Below are 19,094 nucleotides of genomic sequence, written 5' to 3' on the forward strand. Positions count from 1 at the left end.
GGGGTGGTGCTCGCACCTCCCCAGGCAGGAAACCCTTTGTCCAGGCCCTCCTCGCTGGAAGGACTCCCAGCAGCAGGAGGTCAGACATGTGTCTGTGGTGGCAGCATCCATTTTGTGATGCTGAGGCTCTGTTTAACTTTAACCAGGGTTAAGGCTACACACATGTCGTGTCCCTCTAGAAGGGTGGAATGCTATCCCCGTCGCCAGAACTGGCGAGGGGATAGTATTCCAATTCGTATGACACCTTACTCGACATGTTTTGATAAAGCCAAACCAAAGATAGCATTTAACCGCGAGGATTATAATGCACTTAAGAGTATATGGTATGGCAATATCCCGGAACAGCTTAGGGAGTGGTTCCCGACAGCTGCAGACAGGCTCAGCTCATGCTAGAGCACCATCTCACATATTTCCAAGCACTCTGCCTCCAGGATTGATGAGGCCTTCCATAGGAGTGGCTGATAGGTACATATGTGTCCAGTTTAGGGTTAGGCACAGGCATACTGTACCTAAGTAAGAGGTGATTACACCAACTTACCCCAGCTGAGTGATCAGCCAGTTGTGTCAAATATGGAGGCCAGGCCAGGGGTGGCACAATACATGCTGCAGCCCCTGGTAGGCCTTGGCTACACCTATGCCCTGGGTACCTATGGTACACTGTTACAGGGGCCTATAAGGTGAACCAATTCCAATTGTGTTATGCACCTAAGGTACATGGAGTCCATTTTAAGGAGAGAGCAATCAGCCTGGGGCCCTGAATAGCAGGATCCCAGGCCAACTAAGTCAAAAACCAGCTAAACACCAGGCAAAAAGTTTGGGGGTAACCATAGTCAGATATCCACCTTCCTACATTAAGGATTTCAGGTCACTATATATATACAATAGTCGCATGAAATTGAAAGCAATCTTTCAAAATGTTCTGACTCCGAGACCTCTGTGTCTAGTAACTGGAGTAGGTGTCCTCAACCGTCATATTTGACATGGCAGAGTGGTTTGAATAGGATATGATGCTTGTATAGCCACTTATAGTGCATCAAGCTGTGATGCCTATGGAAAGAATATATTGTGTTTCAATCCCGGATAGAATATATTCCTAATGAGAAGAGAAAATATATTAATAATAAACAAATCGTGTCTTAATGTATTTATTACTCCCGAAACGATACAAGTTAAATATATTGCCACAAAACGACAACTAGGTTTTTAGATCTAGTGTGCACTCAAGATCTAAGTGTAAACAATGTGCACAAACGTGGTCCGGATGGTCAGGCATGATGATGACATGGTCAATCAGCTAGTCAATATAAAGATAACTAGACGATTCCATAATGTTAGTTGGACTGCTATGCACTCTAAATACAAAATAAAAATGACATATAGTCCTAATGCTCAACGTGGTGACAACACGGTCAATCTGCTAGTGGATGTGATGGAAACAAATTAATTCATCATGTTGGTTAATGTGAAGATGTGATTCGAGCTATAAAGGTTCAATTAAGACAAAGTAGTGCCTCTTTACATCTCAGGGTATACTTACACAGCTATGAATCAAATAATACTTGCAAAAGTGCAAGGAAATGTTGTTGTCCTAAGAGAATAAAGGTATATTGCAGAGACTTAGATGCCCAACAAATTAAAGGGACATGCCTGGTTATTGAATCGCCTGTTCCCATGGTATTTCATGGTTCAGGTCATTAGTAACTGTGCCTAAAATGAAAATCCAATACACCTCTCTCATTTTGCGAATAGATTCCATGAATTTTCCTGCTTTGTGGGGGATTCTTTCAAGTATATACCAGTGCATGTCTTCTGGTTTATGATTCTTTTCTAAGTAATGGTCTACTATTGGTGCAGTTGTTTTTTTTTGTCCAAATAGCAGACCTGTGCTCAGTTAACCTCACAGTAAGGGCTCTTCCTGTTTTGCCCGCATAGCCCAAATTACAAGGGCAAATTATCAAATAAATGACATTAGATGTCTTACAAATATTTAAGTCAAATGGTGTAATGGTTTGACCATTGAATTGAAGTGTGGGTGCTTCTATTGCGGTTTCACAGGATTTACAGTTGGCACATTTTGAATTGCCTGTCACTGGTTTAAGACCAGTGATGCTCATTTGTTTGAGTGCAGCTGGCTGATTCATGCGTGAACGCACAACATGATCTTTGATGTTCCTGCTCCGTTTATACGCAAACATGGGTTTAGAAAGTGTGTTTCTTTTGGGGGAGCCTGCATTTAGGATCTGCCAACTTGAGTAAACCGCTTGCCTTATTCTCTCATTAAGCATTGAGTGCCTCATAATAAAAATGAGATTCCACTCTTTTATAGTTTTGGTATTATGTAAAATATGTTGTCTATCAAAGAAACAAGCTCTCTTGTAGGAGTCTCGAACAATCTTTATAGGGTACCCCCTAGCAAGGAACTTGTTTTCATGTCTTCCGATTTCATGTCATAGTCCTCAATTTTCATACACTTGTGCCTAAGGCGCAAAAACTCCCCAAAGGGAATGCTGTTTTTCTGCACTGACGGGTGATAGCTGTCGTAGTGCAGCAAGGTAATCCTGGCCGTCGGCTTAGAGAATAAGTCAACAGCCAAGGTCCCCTCACTGCACTTGATTACCACATCTAGATATTCCACTTTCTGTGTACTGATTGTATATGTGAAATGGATATTATCATCACATAGGGTTATCCATTCGATAAACTGAAGTACATTCTCATGACTGTTGTTCCAAATAAAAAAAACATCATCAATGAATCTTCACCAATTGGTCACTGATTCATAGAATGGAGGGATTTCGTTAAAAACATATTTGTTTTCAAAAAGGGTCATGTAAATATTCGCAATAGTGGGGGCACATGAAGCGCCCATACTGAGTCCTTGTTGTTGTTTGAAAAGATGTGTGTTGAATTCAAATACGTTGTCAGTAAGGACAATCTTAAGGCACTCTAAGATTAATACAGTTGGGCACTCAATGTTGTATGTATGAATGAACCAATATACAGCTTCAATGGCTCCTTCAATGGGGATATTGTTGTGCAGTGCCTCAATGTCCATGGTAGCTACAAATTGTCTGTCATTACGAAAATGTACATTTTCTACTAAATTGATGATGTGCCTAGTGTCTTGAAAAAAAGCAGGCATCTTAGATACATGAGGGAAGAGAATAGCATCCACATATTTTGCTAGCGGTTCTGTGACTGAGCCTATGGTTGTTACTATTGGTCTTAGGGGGGGGGGGGGGGGGTTCATGGTGTTTTTATGCACTTTAGGAATTCCATAAATGCTAGCCATACATGGTGTCTCTACATTGAGATAAGCCCATTCTTTCTGGCAAATATCTCCATCATGTAAAGCTCGATTGGTAAGTTTGCGAATTTTAGCCATGACTTGTTTGGTAATGTCTCTGATTATAGGTAAATAAAACCTGATGTGCATACCCTGAGGAAGGCTATGGCCGAAATGTGTTGGTGAAGGTTAACAACTGCAACCAGTGTCTTTCTCAATCCAGAGTATATGTGATACTAATAAGTAATATCTGTGATTTGGTTTTTTATGCATTAGGTACAAACCATTATAGGATTATTGTTTATCAAAACAGCACATATATTGCATTATACTTACTGTGATTGCTACTGTGACAATTGAAGACACCTTTTGTTCCTTAGGTACATTATCCTTTTTGTGTATTTTTGTGGTTTTCTTCAGATATAGGGAAAGACAAAGATGTCGATATTCTTTTGAATCAGTATTACATTTATGTATGTATATTTTTTATAAAATGTGAATTAATTCATCATAAAACATAAGAGAAAGAGAAAAAAAGCAAATGAAATAAAAAATATATTTTTTTAAGACATCAGATTTTTGTATGTTCTATATATAGAGCTATGCTTTGAGAGCTAAATTTTGTATTTTCAGCACTAAGCCCGGTGCACCGCCTTTTTTCCAAAATAGTATTTTCCTTGTTAGGGTTTTATCCTTTTTACAAGGGGCCCCTCTTCCGTTTTCCAGTTAGATCATGATTGTAGCCATGGTCTGGCTGTGACGTACATGACATGCAACCCTGTACTCATGGTGTATGTGACAGGTCATACACATCTCCAAACTGGTACTGTATCCATTACTCATGCCCATAAGCCAACACTCTGAAATTACATTTGTGAGGTGCACCACACGAAAACTAATCTGTCCCCATTAACTCCTGCCCAGCCTGGGAGTGGCTTGACCTAAGTGCCATTCAAGCATAGGAATGTTGCCCCCTACACACACAGGTGATACAGCCTTACATGCCATGGGATGCAGTGTAGGGCATGCTGTGGTGTTGAAGGTGTGGGCATGGCACTTAAATCTGTGTTTAAACCATCTGCAAGTCACACTAATGTGATCCGACGCAGCTGAGTTGTATGCAGACGCGCCGTACATGCATGGACCGAGTAGTGCTCACACCTTGTCCATTGACTGCACGATGCGTATGCATTAGTCACCCGCATCGGATCACATTGATGCCAATGGGCGATGCGTGTGCATGGCTTGGTTCATGCATGTTGGACGCGTATGACCCGACGCAGGTGACTTGTAAGCAGGCGTGTCGTACAGGCATGGACCGAGCTGTGCGGATGCATAGCCCATAGAATCGCATCCAGACCGATGCGTCTAGTTCAAAAATATACGCATCGGATAGTCAGTTTACCGACACATGCGCAGTCATTGGCAATAAGCTGTCATGAAGACGGACGCAAATTCAAAAAACATTTGAGTCGTGCTCTGGAAATACAGTTGGATTCGTACAACATTGTTGCAATCCTAGGGCGCCCTGAAGGTGAGTGATTTGAACGATGCGGAAGACGTGTAGGAATCTTACATTTCCATGGATTGGACAGATTCATAGAATGCATCCATGTCTGATCTATCAGTGAGGGGCAATGTCACAGAATCTGCCTCTGCAGCACTGATTTAAGGCTGGCAGGCCCCCAGGGATCTCACTTGCCTGCACTACATGCTACAGGACCACTTTACATAATCTACTGCTGCTGCTGTCTGTGCTTCCTCTGGATCTGCAATGGCATGTACTTTTGAGAGAGTCCAGCATTCACTGAGGAGGAGAACCAAGCCCTGCAGGATGGGGTCCTCCTAGAGTACAGCAAGTTGTATGGGAAACCAAGGGAGCAGGTGAGTATGCAGTCCTCTGCCTATCATTTTATGCAAGTTGTATGACTAAAAGTAATAGAAGTGTGCACAGCAGTGTGAGGCATGTGCACTGAGTATTTTCAGCTACCTATTTAAGTGGGTACATGTGATGAACAGGTGTCCTGCTGCAGTAGTGCAGGAGTGCTAGCCTTAAATTCCTAGCCAGTGTTGAAATGTCAGACCCACGGCACAAATGCACATTCAAATGGGCCCATTACCTGCATACCTCTATTAGCTTTGTGAGGACTACATGTATACTCAACTGTATGCAGCACAATTATGTGGCATGTGTGGTAATGTCCTCTACGCTTTGTCATCCTCACAGGTTGATGCCCACCAGAAGCAAGAAATCTGGCTCACCATCACCCGGGCAGTGCGATCAGTGGGGATCTACAAGCGCTGGATCCGCAACTGTCAGAAGAGGTGGCAGGACCTATGTGGCTGGACCCGGCGGATTGTGAGGGTCCAGCTGAAGGTGTCGCCTCCTCGCTGTTAGGGCGGACACCAGCCCCTGACCCCCCACATTCTCAGGATCCTGGCGGTGGTCTTCCCAGACATGGATGGGCAACTGAAGGCCAGACAACAGCAAGGAGGGGTAAGTCCATGGCTGATCTGTGAACATGTCTGACATGCCAGTTGCAGTCTCTTGGCCTGGTAATACTCCCACATTATGTTGTGCTTAGAGTCCAGGACTCATGTCCCTCAATTGTGTCAGTCACACTCCTCATCTGAGCCACTGTTGTGGCCCCTACAGTCTGTGAGTTTTTCAACTTGGGCACTGTGTCCCTTCATTCTGCTATGCTGAGGGTTCTGCACAGCCTATGTTACTGGGACTCTGATGTGTGCATCGTGGGTGGGTCTATTCTTTGCACTATACCTGGTCTCTGACATGTGTTCTGTGTGTGCCTTTCATATGTGTTCAAATTGCTGGTCTGGGTCACAACATGTGTGATGGGGTTCTTAAAACATGCACATGCATATAGGTGAGTCCATGTAATGTCCTCTGGAGTATGTTTAGGAAGTATGTCACACTTGCCCAGAAACCTGCCTACTGTCCTGGCCAATACACTGTTTTAGGTTAATCTGGTCAGTAATGCCCACACCACAGTATTGGGAGAGTCTGTACTCAAACTCACATGTATGGACCAACTGATTGTGCTACCTGAAATGTGCCATCAGGTGTCTGACACAATGACATTGTGTTGTGGTTTCCTTTTTGTGACAACTGGTTTGTTGAGGATTTTAGTGTCAGCAGGACATCTGAGTTGTGACAATGGTGATCATACCTATGCAACATATAGGAGTGTGGTCAGTTAAATGTGTATAATGCTGTATGCAAGAGTGACTTTCACACAGCTTTGTGTCATTGTCAGCAGACTGTGAGGTGCTCATATTCATGTAGTTGTGTTTGCAGTAACTCATGTGTGAAATCTGAGTGATGTGGGTTCATTATAGCCCAAGAACAGTGTGTGTCAGGGGACAGAGTGGTGCACTTGTCAGCTTCAGAGTTTGGTATGGGCCTGACCTATGAATGTGACGCAGTGCAGACTGATGTTGTCCGGATGCATTGCCCCATTACATGTGATAGTGAAGACTGACTTACCATGCATGTCAGTGCCAGGGCATTGACTTGAGAAGAGGGATCCCGCATTGGAGTCAGAGGTGCTCCATGCACCCCATTGTGTCCTTGACTTTCAGGATGTAAGGACATCATTGTGTGTTGTGCTGCTAGGCATCACAAGATTGTGAAATGTGGGTCTGGGCATACATTCATCCAGACCCCTGTACTGAGGGATTGGCATTTGATGTGATGTTGGTCTATAGTACTGTACTTCTACATGGTCATTTGCATGCTCAACAACTATGTATGTGGTGCATGTGTGCACTTTGCTGTATAATTAGCCAGCATTCAACCGACATATTGGTCCAGGTCCAGGAGGGATATGGGTACCATGGTTGATGTTCAGACTGGCTATTGCCCTACGTACACCTGTGCATTTTGAGCAATTATCAACAGAGGATGCCAGTGCATGCCTTGTATTGTGCTGTATTTACAGTGGTGTGTGCAGTCAGTGCAAGCAACTAATGTGAGCCTTGTTTGCCTACTTATATGCATCCACGGGCACAAGAGACAGCGCCACGGAACTGGCGGAGCCGCAGAGCCAGCCTAAGGAGTCGGAGGAACCCAGTGGCACGGAGGGTAAGCGGAGCCACACCGAGGAGTCCTCAGCACCATCCACCTCAGCTGAGGACCACAGCAGCTCAGAGGATGACTCCCTTGTGGGGGCGGGTGTCAGAAGCCAGGACACAACTGATAGTGAGGCTGTTCCCGCCACCACCACCACCACCACCACCACCACCCTCCCCTCGGCTCCCATCCCAGAGGTCCGTGGCAGCTCCCGTGTTCGGGAGCATGTCTCCTTCCTGCCAGGCACGGCTCCCCCTGTCCCTGTGTCCCCTGCTGCCCTGAGTGTGGAGTCTAAACAGATCCATGTAGGGCAGACATCAATGCTGAGTGTCCTTCATGCACACACACCGGTCTGTTTTTTTTTTTCCTTTTTTTAAATTTATTTATTTATTTATTTATTTTCTTCTGTCCTCATACGCCACTTCCCACCCCTTCTTTTCTTGTAGCGCCCTTAGGTGGTTTTCAACTCAACTATGAGAGGTTGTTTCCTACTGCTTATACTACAGGCTTATAGGCTTGAGGTAGATGGGGAATACCGCAGCCTTGCCTAGTGTAGCAAGCATATAGACTACATTGACCTCCAAGAGCTTCAAAAGTGACTTAATCGTCGGACCATTTTTCTTCTCACATCGTTGATATCATAGAATTTAGAGCTCCCATTCCCCTCACCCAAAGTGATTTAGAAATAAAGTCCAAAACTGGTACTTCCTTTTATATTGGCCGGCCATATCCAACTTGGCTATGCCTCTCATAGCTCTGATCCACATTAAGTCTGTCGGAGGCTCTGGCGATACCTATAATTTGCATATTTCTCTTCGAGCAATCAAAATGGCATAAAAAAACAACTTAGAATTATCATCAAAGCCCTTACCTTGTGTGTCCAATCTGCCCGAGATGATCTGTTTAGGGCTTACCTTGATATTTAGCTCCATCATTTTTGATAACTTTATACTTACAGCTACCCAAAAATCTTGAATCTCCGGGCATGTCACAAACATGTGCATATCGTCTTCATTCGGGCTTTTGCATTTAGGGCATAGCACCGTGCCCCCATCCTTAAATTTAGCGAGCCTCTTTGGGGTCCAATATGCCCTGTGGAGAGTGAACAAGTGATTCCTCCTTAAATTTGCAGGTTTTACCACTTTGTAAAGAAACAACATATCTACTTGCCATTGTTCTTCTGTAGCGATCCTCGGCAAGCACTCTCCCCACAGGACCTCCGGTAGTTGAAAAGGGCCATCCTCCATTTCGACTATTGCCCAGTACCATGTTGCCACTACTTTCAACATGGCAGCAAAGAGGTCCCCTATCGCTAGATTATTGGGGTTTCTGAGGAGCATTCTACAATTTTTAAGCAAAAAAGCCCAAGAATAAATGGAGCCGCTAGACCTCCCTTAGCATATTTTCTCCGAATTTTTTTCCAAGATAGCCTTGACCCCTTGGAGCCCCAGATAAATGAACCGATTTCACTTAACTAATCCCTCTTTCTCAAACATAAGAGGAATAGAATCAAATAAAAAGGTCAACTTAGGAAGCACCATCATCTTAACTAAATTTACCCGGCCAATCATAGTTAATTGTATCAAACTCAACAATTTCTCAAAATTGCGGAGATGTCTTTCCTTGTTTTGGACAGATTTACCGTTGCTAATTGTTTTATGTCTTGACACAACTGGTGTCGTTCATGGAGGGCATCTCATCTGGCATGTCTGCCCTACAGAGGACCAATTAGTCATGGCCTCCTCACTGACTGCAGCAGTAACCCTCCTACAGCAGTCCCTGACCCCCTTCATCCTCAGCCCAATCAACTACTCCTACCAGCCTACCTGTCCCCAGCACACCAACACCTGCACGGTCACCCAAACACACAGACACAGGCAGCACACAATCACCCAAACATAAGTCTAAACGTGCACGCAAGCTAAGTCAGGGGACTAATTCCACACACACAGGGGATGGGTCGCATACACACACAGGCATCCACAACCACTCCACAGTCCTCAGATCCCTCTCCCTCCATTAGGCCTTCCCTTGCCTCACCTGCAACCCCATCTCCTAAGAAGCTCTTTGTTATATCCTAAGATTTACATTCCTATGTGAATCAGCCTAGGACTTCCTAGTTGCTCAGCCAGAGTGAGAGATGGTGACGGAATGTTGGTGTGCCTGTGATGAATGGAATGCCTGGGTGACTGTGTCGATGAGTGGGTGACAGTTGGAGATGTGCTGAGCAGCTGGGCAGGCTGCTCCTGGTGGGGCTGGCATAGTAGTTATTAGAGCTGGATTAAGAGCTGTACTTGGATGATCCCTGTTTGATGTTATAGACATGGATTAATAAAGAAGACTTTAAAAACTTATATCCTGGCTACTAGTGTCTTCATGTACAAAGTACAACATATTTTTGGCGACGAGCGGATCTGGACCCAAGCGTACTTAAGGACTGAACAGTAACCAAGAGACTACTAAGCAAAGATTGTAACCAGCGCAACTACAAAGAAAAAAATAAGGAAAGAAAAATACATGAAGCAGAATGGAGTAAAAGGCAAGTCAGCCCCACCAGTGTCCTTGTCATCGGACGGCCCCAACCACTGTGTCTGTCCTGCCTGATCTTACTCCATGGACTTGACCACAGGTATAGTCTGTTTCTTAGGGTATGAATGGTTCAACTTTCACCCTACCACTTCTCTTTGAGTCTGCTGTACCCACTGCGCAAGGGAATTGTGGCTGCTCAAGTGAGAGTTAAAGACTGAACTCTGTGAATATATTCACATGTACCACACAGGAGCGGTGTGGTTGTTACAATTTGTGAAAGACGTGCGACACTTGAGCAACAGGGTGACTATCTAGAAAGAAAGACACACGCAGGAGAATCAATGAAGAATTGTGACTGTTCAAGTTGTGAGTTATAGTTTAAATCAGTGAAGCAAATTCACAAGTGCAACACAAGTGTGGCGTGGTGTTGCTAAGTCTAGTGCTCTGGTAACAAGGAGTGTGTTTTCAAAGATTTTTCACAACATGCATATTTATGAGACCTTCAGGTTTTTCTCAACCTGCATTGGAATTCGCAGCACAAAACGTCTTTCTGATTTTCAAGACCATTTTGACTGTTATTGATCTAGATGCTTCTTAGGACTACGTGCAGTGGTTGTACTTTGGACCTTTCTTATTGCCAACGTGAGTATGTCCTAGACAGATTGAAGTGAGGCTTTGGAGGATTTATCACAGTTTCACTTTCAGTAACGCAGTCTTCAAGTTGTGCACACTACATCGTGTTTGCCCTGGATCAAGAAATCATTACAAACTGCTTGAGATTGTGTCAGTGGCCGTAGTTGTCATTTTTATTGGCTATGTCTGGATCTGCCGTTCTGTCATGCACATGCGGTCTCTGTTTTTGTTCTTTTCGTCGTGGGAGACAGAGCGCTGTCGATAGAAGTTAGTTTTTGAAGTGGTGAGAATTTTACTTTTTAACATAATTTTGTATGTGGCAGCCTCTCTAGACAAATGGCAGTTTAAACCGTTTCTTAGCGGTTTGAAAATGATGGCGTGTGCGGTTTCCATCCCGCACGCAGCTCTACCTTCACCTTCTGACGTGTGGGGTCTCTGCGGTTCTTCAGTGAGGCTCCTCCATGTTTCCTGTGTTCTTCAACTGCTACATGCACCTACGCGCCTGGAGCCCCCCCCGGCGTGATACAGAAAATGTGCCGCCATTTTGGGATTGCCTGCTCCTGCATACGCAATAGCATGTGGGGTTCCTGATTCTTTGCCAACCACGTTTTCAGTTTGCCAATAAAGTTTTCCTATTAAAAAAAAAGACTGAATCTGACTGGGAACATTGCTGTGTCTAGATCGGCTGTACATTTTGAACTTCTCGCTTTGAGGTGAAAATTGTTGAACGTTGAATCATCTTGGGCAGTGATGGTCTGCGGAAGCATCATCTATGAATGGTAACCGAATTCTTCTTTTATGCATTCCTTTGAGCAACTTGGATTTACTGTTTTTTTTTTCATATCCTAATGTTGACAGTGATTATATGTACTTTGTCATACAGCTTACCGCTCTGTTGGGGAATGTTTATTAGTTTTGTTACAGATAATTCTGGATGTGCTCTGTGCTGTTGTAATTTATGTCAGATATCGCTCACAATAGGTCTTGCTGTGGCTGCATTGGTTAAAGTTTAATTTACAGCAAATGTTAAAGGAAAAGTTGTGTGTTACACTTGCTTGTGGATTGTTAATTTGCCAATTTACAACTCGGGTCAGAGATCGCTCACTTGGTTTGGGGCAGTATGTGTAAGTGTATTGGTTTTATCAAATGTTTAACATTTAGTGATGATACAGTTTTACGCTATTTATAGCTTGGGACGTCCCGGTCTCCTGGTGATTGGACATCACAGGTTCTCCCTTAGTTGTTGGTGGTTCTGGTCTTGTCTTGTGGTATGTGTTGGTAAGTTGCCTTGCGCTGCATATTTTATGTTTGTGGTCCTGTGTAAGTCGCCCTGCGCTTCAGGTGTTGTTGTGTGTAAGACGTCCTGCGCGTCATGTTGTTCTGTGTAAGTCGTCTTGCGCTTCAGATGTTGTCGTGTGTAAGTCGCCCTGCGCCTCACTGTGTGTGTACCCTCTATGTGGTCCATATTGTGGTGCACGTGTATTTGTAGTATTGGTTCACCTTTGCTGTCTGTTTCTGGCCTCGGGTGTTTGTCGTGGTGTGTCTGCACCTTTCTCTATAATATTTTCTTTTGTGTTTTTGGGAAAGGACGGGGCTATTGGTGATTTGAAATGTAATATTGCTATTTTTTCTTTCCAATTTTGATATTGTCTGATGGTTTATATCTAATGTATCTTGAAAATGTTCATGAGGGAGGATGGGGGATTTTGATGCATGTTTTTTATGTCTTTGCCCATCTTTTCTTGTCTGCTTTGTTCTCTCTTTGGTGATGTTTTGGATTCAGTTTCATCACTTAGTTATGAACATTATCGCCTGTTGTGTATAGTTCTTTTCTTTAAAGATTGTAAGTTTTGTTTTCATTTTTTAAAGGAAAGGGATAATGTTATATCCTAAGATTCAAATTCCTATGTGAATCAGCCTAGGTCTTCCTAGTTGCTCAGCCAGAGTGAGAGATGGTGACGGAATGTTGGTGTGCCTGTGATGAATAGAATGCCTGGGTGACTGTGTGAAAGAGTGGGTGACAGTTGGAGATGGGCTGAGCAGCTGGGCAGGCTGCTCCTGGTGGGGCTGGCATAGGAGTTACTAGAGCTGAATTAAGGGCTGTACTTGGATGATCCCTGTTTGATGTTATAGACATGGATTAATAAAGAAGACTTTAAAAACTTACATCCTGGCTACTAGTGTCTTCATGTTCAAAGTACAACACTCTTCGTGTGTGACCTAGGCCTCTTACCCTCAGATCCATCAGATCCTGACTACAGGGGGAAGTCCCCAAACACAGAGAAGAAAGCCCCACTCACCCGGACACCCTCCCCAAGCGCAGTCAGACTGAGGCCCCCAGCCGCAAGTCACCCCGTACCCGGAAGAGCAAGACCCCATCCCCCAGCTCCACAGTCTGCTTCCTCCATCCCCGAGGTCAGCACACCCAAGGTTCCCCCGCCACTCCCTGTCCAGGTTCCCCCACCCACAGATACATCATCCCAAAAATGCTCATGCCCTCCCCAACTCCCACTTGCTCTTCCATTGACACCACCACCAGTCTGTCTGTTGCTGCAACTACTGTGGGGAGGGTGTCCCCCAACTGTCCTGCCAACCTCATCGGCACCCCTTTCCACTCCCAGTTGTTGGGCACTGCGGTGGAGTCTACGCCCACCCAGTCTGACATGGGCACTGCAGTGGGGGCCATGTCTACTACACCTGACCTGCCCACTGCAGTGGTTCCAGCACCCACCCCATCAGACCTGTGCCCCACAGTTGTGATGGCACAACCCGTGTCAGACCCCTCCATGCAGTTGCCACTGACTCTACTGCACCCAGCACCCCTTCACTACCTCCTTCTGCTGAGCCCTCATCCTGTCCCAGAGGTGCCTGGCCTGCCCCATGTATGCCCCTCAGAGTGGATTTCCCCAGTCCTCAGCAGTGCAGGCAAGCAACGGGTGACAGGTGTCACTCACACCCTCATTGGACTTTATTTTGTGAGAGGACATTGAACAAAATGTCATTTTGGATTTTCCCTTTAAGCTTTGGATTTGCTGAATAAAGCCTTTTTTTGTTAACCTTGTGCATTTGATTTACCTGTACATTATGTTGATGCTGTTTACCCCGACCTTGCTGTGATGATGCAGGATTTACAGATGTCTGTTACTGAGGTGTTGATGTGGTGTACTCCATGTGGCCCATGAGATGTGTTTCATATTCAGGTTGGTATCCATGCCATCCTTTGCAGCTGAGTGGGTGTGTCATGGTCAACTAATTTAGCACAGGGATGGTAACATTTCATTGGCATGGCCACATCTGTGGCTTGCACCCATGAATGTATGATGTGCTTCACAATGTCCAAATTGACAGTTTCCCTGACTGTTGTGCCATCTCCACTGTACATGCAGGTGTGGTCATCATTGGTGTAAAGTCAACTGTGTCCTCAGTGCAACTTGGTAGACATATGTATTGGGTATGTGTAGGTGACTTAGGGGCAACACCGCACCCAGGCGTATGTCACCAGTGCCTACATTGGGTGGTAGATGAAGGTTGAGTGTACAGGTGTTGTGCTGACATGCCCAGGAATCTTACCTACTGTTTGGCATGTGCTGCTATTTCCATGATAGTACGTTAGATAAGGGTCAGTGTTTAGACAATATCAAATGTGAAGCAAAATTATTTCAAACTGATTATACAAAAAGTTCGCCATAGTGCTATTTCATATGTCGTATTTAATGAAATGGCAAAACCTGGAAAGTCACTGATATACATTTTATAATTACAAATAGACAAATTAAAATAAGTTGAAAAGCAGTTGAGGGTTTAAAAATGCCCAAATGCAAATATAACTTTTATATATCAAAGTTGTCTATCTCATATTCATATATGAACGTGCTCATAGTGAGAGACAGAAAAGTGGTAGGGTAGGATGGGAGTGATAAGGTAGTGCGGGACTGGGTAAAGGTGGTGTGACCATAACACAATCACAAAATTAATAAGGTAAGACCTCTACAGTCTATTCTGATCATTAGTTCCCTATTTGGCTTCACATATAGGATGGATAGCTCAACATAATTTGATCCTAAAATGTGAGACAGTGATAAAAAACAGTCAACGTTTCGACTCCGCTGGATTAAAGGGCTATTTACGCCTCATTCTGGAGTCTTCATCAGGACGTATTAGGAAGGGAGCACCCGAAAATGTAAAGATAAGCGCAATGTCATAGACTGAACATCTAAGGTGAACTAAAAAGGCTTAAAAAGGGGGGTATCAAGCATGTGATACATACACTGAAGATCGGCCTCTCAGTGACCGTGTTGGTAGGACATTGTGGTGGTTCCTCGATTGTTTGACAAATCTGAAACAGTATGAAGAGAAGTATATTCAGACACTAAGACATACGGTTGTTGTCCTAGTAAGTATATTAATAATGTGGGGGGAAGACTTACTTAGACAGGCTTTCAGTTGGACCGGATATAAATCTCCTGGTTCATCTGTGGAAGGTTGATTTTCAAAACCGCGTTATCAGTCCGCTTATGGGGGTCCCTGTCAGGTGGACCGGATATCAAATTCTTGATTCATCAGTGGTAAAAGTATCCAAATAGGCGTTATCAATCTGCCTATATAGGTCGGGCTCTGATGGTGGATCTAAAAAGAGGAGAGGAGATAGCTTTATGGATAAAAAAGGGGTTGTTTTACTTTAAGCATTGTTGTCAAGGTAATTAACTGGGATGGGGTCTAAGGCTACTAAAGGAGAGGATGGTATCTCATCCCATCTATAACAAAGAAATGGAGTTATCCTATGATCTACTTACTCGGAGAAACGGTATGTCTCATCATTATGTAATATCCGCCTTGGCACATGCTATCGACGTTCCACAAACGAAAGAGGGAGGACAAGGTGTATTCTTCTGTTTTACACAAACACTGCGAGGGCAACTTTTTGGCTTTCGGTACTGCTTAAAGCTAACTAGAATTGAAGCAGAAGAGTTGGTGACTAGAATAAGTCGCAATTCATGGTGCAACGCATGTCCTGATGATGGTCTCGTGGAATGACTACATGAGACCGAAACGTCGACGCTAATGACGCTTTTTTGTATATATTGCCTTCGTTGAATGAATGTCAAGCAATGTATAAAGTTGTAAATGAATGTATATATGGTTGATTTGTAAATACTGTCCGTATAACGTCTAAAAAGTGTCAAAAACGTACTGCACATACTGAGAAAAATGCAGTACAATTTTTGTTGCCGTATATGAATGGATATGTGGAACAATATCTATACAATATAAAAAAGTACATGTTTTGAAAGAAAAATTGATATATAAAAAGAAAATATATTTTTTGATATAAATGTCTCTTGAGTATTGTGATTTCATGCTCACTATTGTGACAAGTTATAAATTGTAAGTAGTGTTAAATTATTCCTTCAGGAACACTTGTTGATTTGTTATTGGCACATGCTAGGCGTGTCCAAGGACTGGTGAGACAAGACAACACTTGGGCCCCCCATTAGGATGGCGGGCGGGCATCCTATCGGAATTCGGGACCGCCCGCCCTAAGGGCGGGGGTCCCGCACGCACCATTAGGATGTGCCCGCCACTGTGGCGGGCACATCCTATATTTTTAGTATTGTGGCGGGCGGAGCTCTGTGCTCCGCCCGCCACAATACTAAAAATGCTTTGCAGCCTTTACATAATCAAAGCGGCAGGCACCGCGCGGTGCCTACCTCTTTGATTATGTAAAGGCAGGGGGGTACCACAGGTACACCCCGTGTGCCACCCCCCTTTGGCCTTCACTTTGGGGGCCCACAGGGGGCCCCCAGAGTGAACACCGCATGCCTTTCCGTGGCGGCATTGCCGCCACGGAAAGGCATTGAAAAATGCCCATTGTAATATTGCGGGCAGTGTCTGACAGACACCGCCTGCATGTTACTCATTTTCCACCCCGGCCGCAAGGCGACCGGGGCGGAAAAGTGGCGGGCAGTGTTTTGCTCCGCCGTGGTCCCCCCCCCATTCTAATATGGCGGGGGGAATACAGGAAAGGATGGCGGGGGCAATCAGCCCGCCATCCTAATGGGCCCCTTGGTGTTGAAAACTACCCATGCGGTAGTGGGAACAGAATTTCTCACAAATGTGTATTAACTCTATGCGCTATATTGGTCCAGTAATTGATGGCATGAGAAAACGCTTTGTAAAGCTAATACAGGGTCAGCGTGTCTCATAGATTCTAATATGACCGTCTGCGTGTCCTCATCGAGGAACTAACATTACTAGCGGTAAAACAACGGGCTCGTGGCTCCGCACATAAGCGAACCGCTTGTCAGAGAGGCCACCAATTCAACCTCTTGCACAGGCCTACCTTGTGCTCACTGTGATGATGGGTGATTTTCACCCTTTTGTCAACAATATTCAAACAAAATCTGTTTGGATTACCCAAGGTGCACTGTTCATCAGCCCTATAAGGTGCTTCAATGGAATCTTAATGTTGTAGTGACTTTCAATCTTATTATATCAAAATTTCAAAACAATTAACAAAGTAATTTTTCAATTATATCATGTTCTTGCTGCCACCCAAAGAGAATCAAATACAATCAAAAATGACAAATGCATAATGTACAAAATGTCAATAAAGTATTCAAAATAATAAAAACATGCTTAGTGCAGCGAAAACCACAAGAGATTATCAATCTTTTTAAATTCTTCTTTGTATTGGAAAAGTTGTTCTTAATCTTTGATAATTCAATGCTTCGTGATTCAATGCTTTAATGGAGTGACAATGGCTCCCAATGCATTTCGGTGATTTCACCTTCGTCAGGGGAACACTACAAAAATATATACATATGCATTGCAATATTGTATTATCAGTGATGATACATACATAATTACTTCATCTGTAGGTATTACACATCAAAGAATTTTGAAAGAAAAAGACCTTCATAGAGTGTTTTACTCTACCTATGGTAGGTTATAGCAAAGCCAGCAGAAGGGTGTCAGGAGTAAGCCTCTATTTGGAAAAACGATAGATTGAGCTTAAAAACAAATTTGAACACAAACTACCGGAATGAAGGGCACAGTGGCCTAAAACAGGCAGCCAGAAGCACCAATGAAAACTAAAGGATACGCATGGTGCTGCCCTGAATGCCTTTAAGAGAGAAAAATACACAGAAACAACCGGCTGGTAGCATTTGGGATAAGACGATCCAATTCATGGCAATTGATATGACCAATTGAACTTACCGTAAGAAGCCCTGATGAAAGCCCGTAACTGCAAACACGAGGCTAGAAACGCGTCGGCAGACATATTCTATTTATGCCCTCAATTTAAATAAGGCAGACATAATTAATTCATGCCCTTTAATTTAAATTAATAAATTGTTTTCTTGAAATCAGAATCGAGTTCATTGTAGTATTCATGCACTTGAAAAATTGCTGTGCAGTTTGTGATATGTATATATATATGTGATGTATATAGTCTCAAAAATTTGTTTTTTCAATTTGTCGTACATTTTCTGTACATGTTGTTGATTATTAGTTTACGTGGAAGTATTCATGTTGTACATTGTCCAAGTATAATTATGTCTAAATATTGAATGTTTAATTGTATTGTGTGTTTCTCTGAAAAAAGAGATTTTCCACAGAAGGATTCTGTTGAAAAAACTAATTGATGGGTAAAATAAATAACTCAAACTGCTAAAAGTACATATTGTGGTTTCTTAAAAGTGGAATCAATAGGACTCCAGGTACCTCTTGTTTACTTACTGTTTAAAGGCCCTTCCTGGGTCCTGTCAATCGGGCCTAACGCCCTTTTGGTGTCCACCTATGGGTAAGGTGGCATCAGTGATAGGTAACAGGCCCCTATGGGTGGGGTGGCATCAGTGATAGGTAACAGGCCCCTGTGGGTGGGGTGGCATCAGTGCTAGAGCACATGACACAGATGGGTAGAGTGGCATCAGTGATAGGTAACAGGCCCCTATGGGTGGGGTGGCATCAGTGGTAGAGCTAATGACACATATGGGTGGGGTGGCACCAGTGATAAGTAACATGCCCCTGTGGGTGGGGTGGCATCAGTGGTAGAGCACATGACACATATGGGTGGAGTGGCATCAGTGATAGAGCACATGACACATATGGGTGGGGTGGCATCAGTGATAGGTAACAGGCCCCTATGGGTGGGGGGCATCAGTGGTAGAGCACATGACACATAAGGGTGGGGTGGCATCAGTGATAGAGCACATGACACATATGGGTGGGGTGGCATAAGTGATAAGAAACAGGCCCCTATGGGTGGGGTGGCATCAGTGATAGTTAACAGGCCCCTATGGGTGGGGTGGCATCAATGAAAGAGCACATGACACATATGGGTGGGGTGGCATCAGGGATAGGTAACAGGCCCCTATGGGTGGGGCGGCATCAGTGATAGAGCACATGACACATATGGGTGGGGTGGCATCAGTGGTAGAGCCCATGACACATATGGGTGGGGTGGCATCAGTGATAGGAAACAGGCCGCTATGGGTGGGGTGGCATCAGTGGTAGAGCACATGACATATATTGGTGGGGTGGCATCAGTGATAG

The sequence above is a fragment of the Lissotriton vulgaris genome, chromosome 5 (assembly GCF_964263255.1).
Source record: "Lissotriton vulgaris chromosome 5, aLisVul1.2, whole genome shotgun sequence".
Classification (NCBI taxonomy): Eukaryota; Metazoa; Chordata; class Amphibia; order Caudata; family Salamandridae; genus Lissotriton; species Lissotriton vulgaris.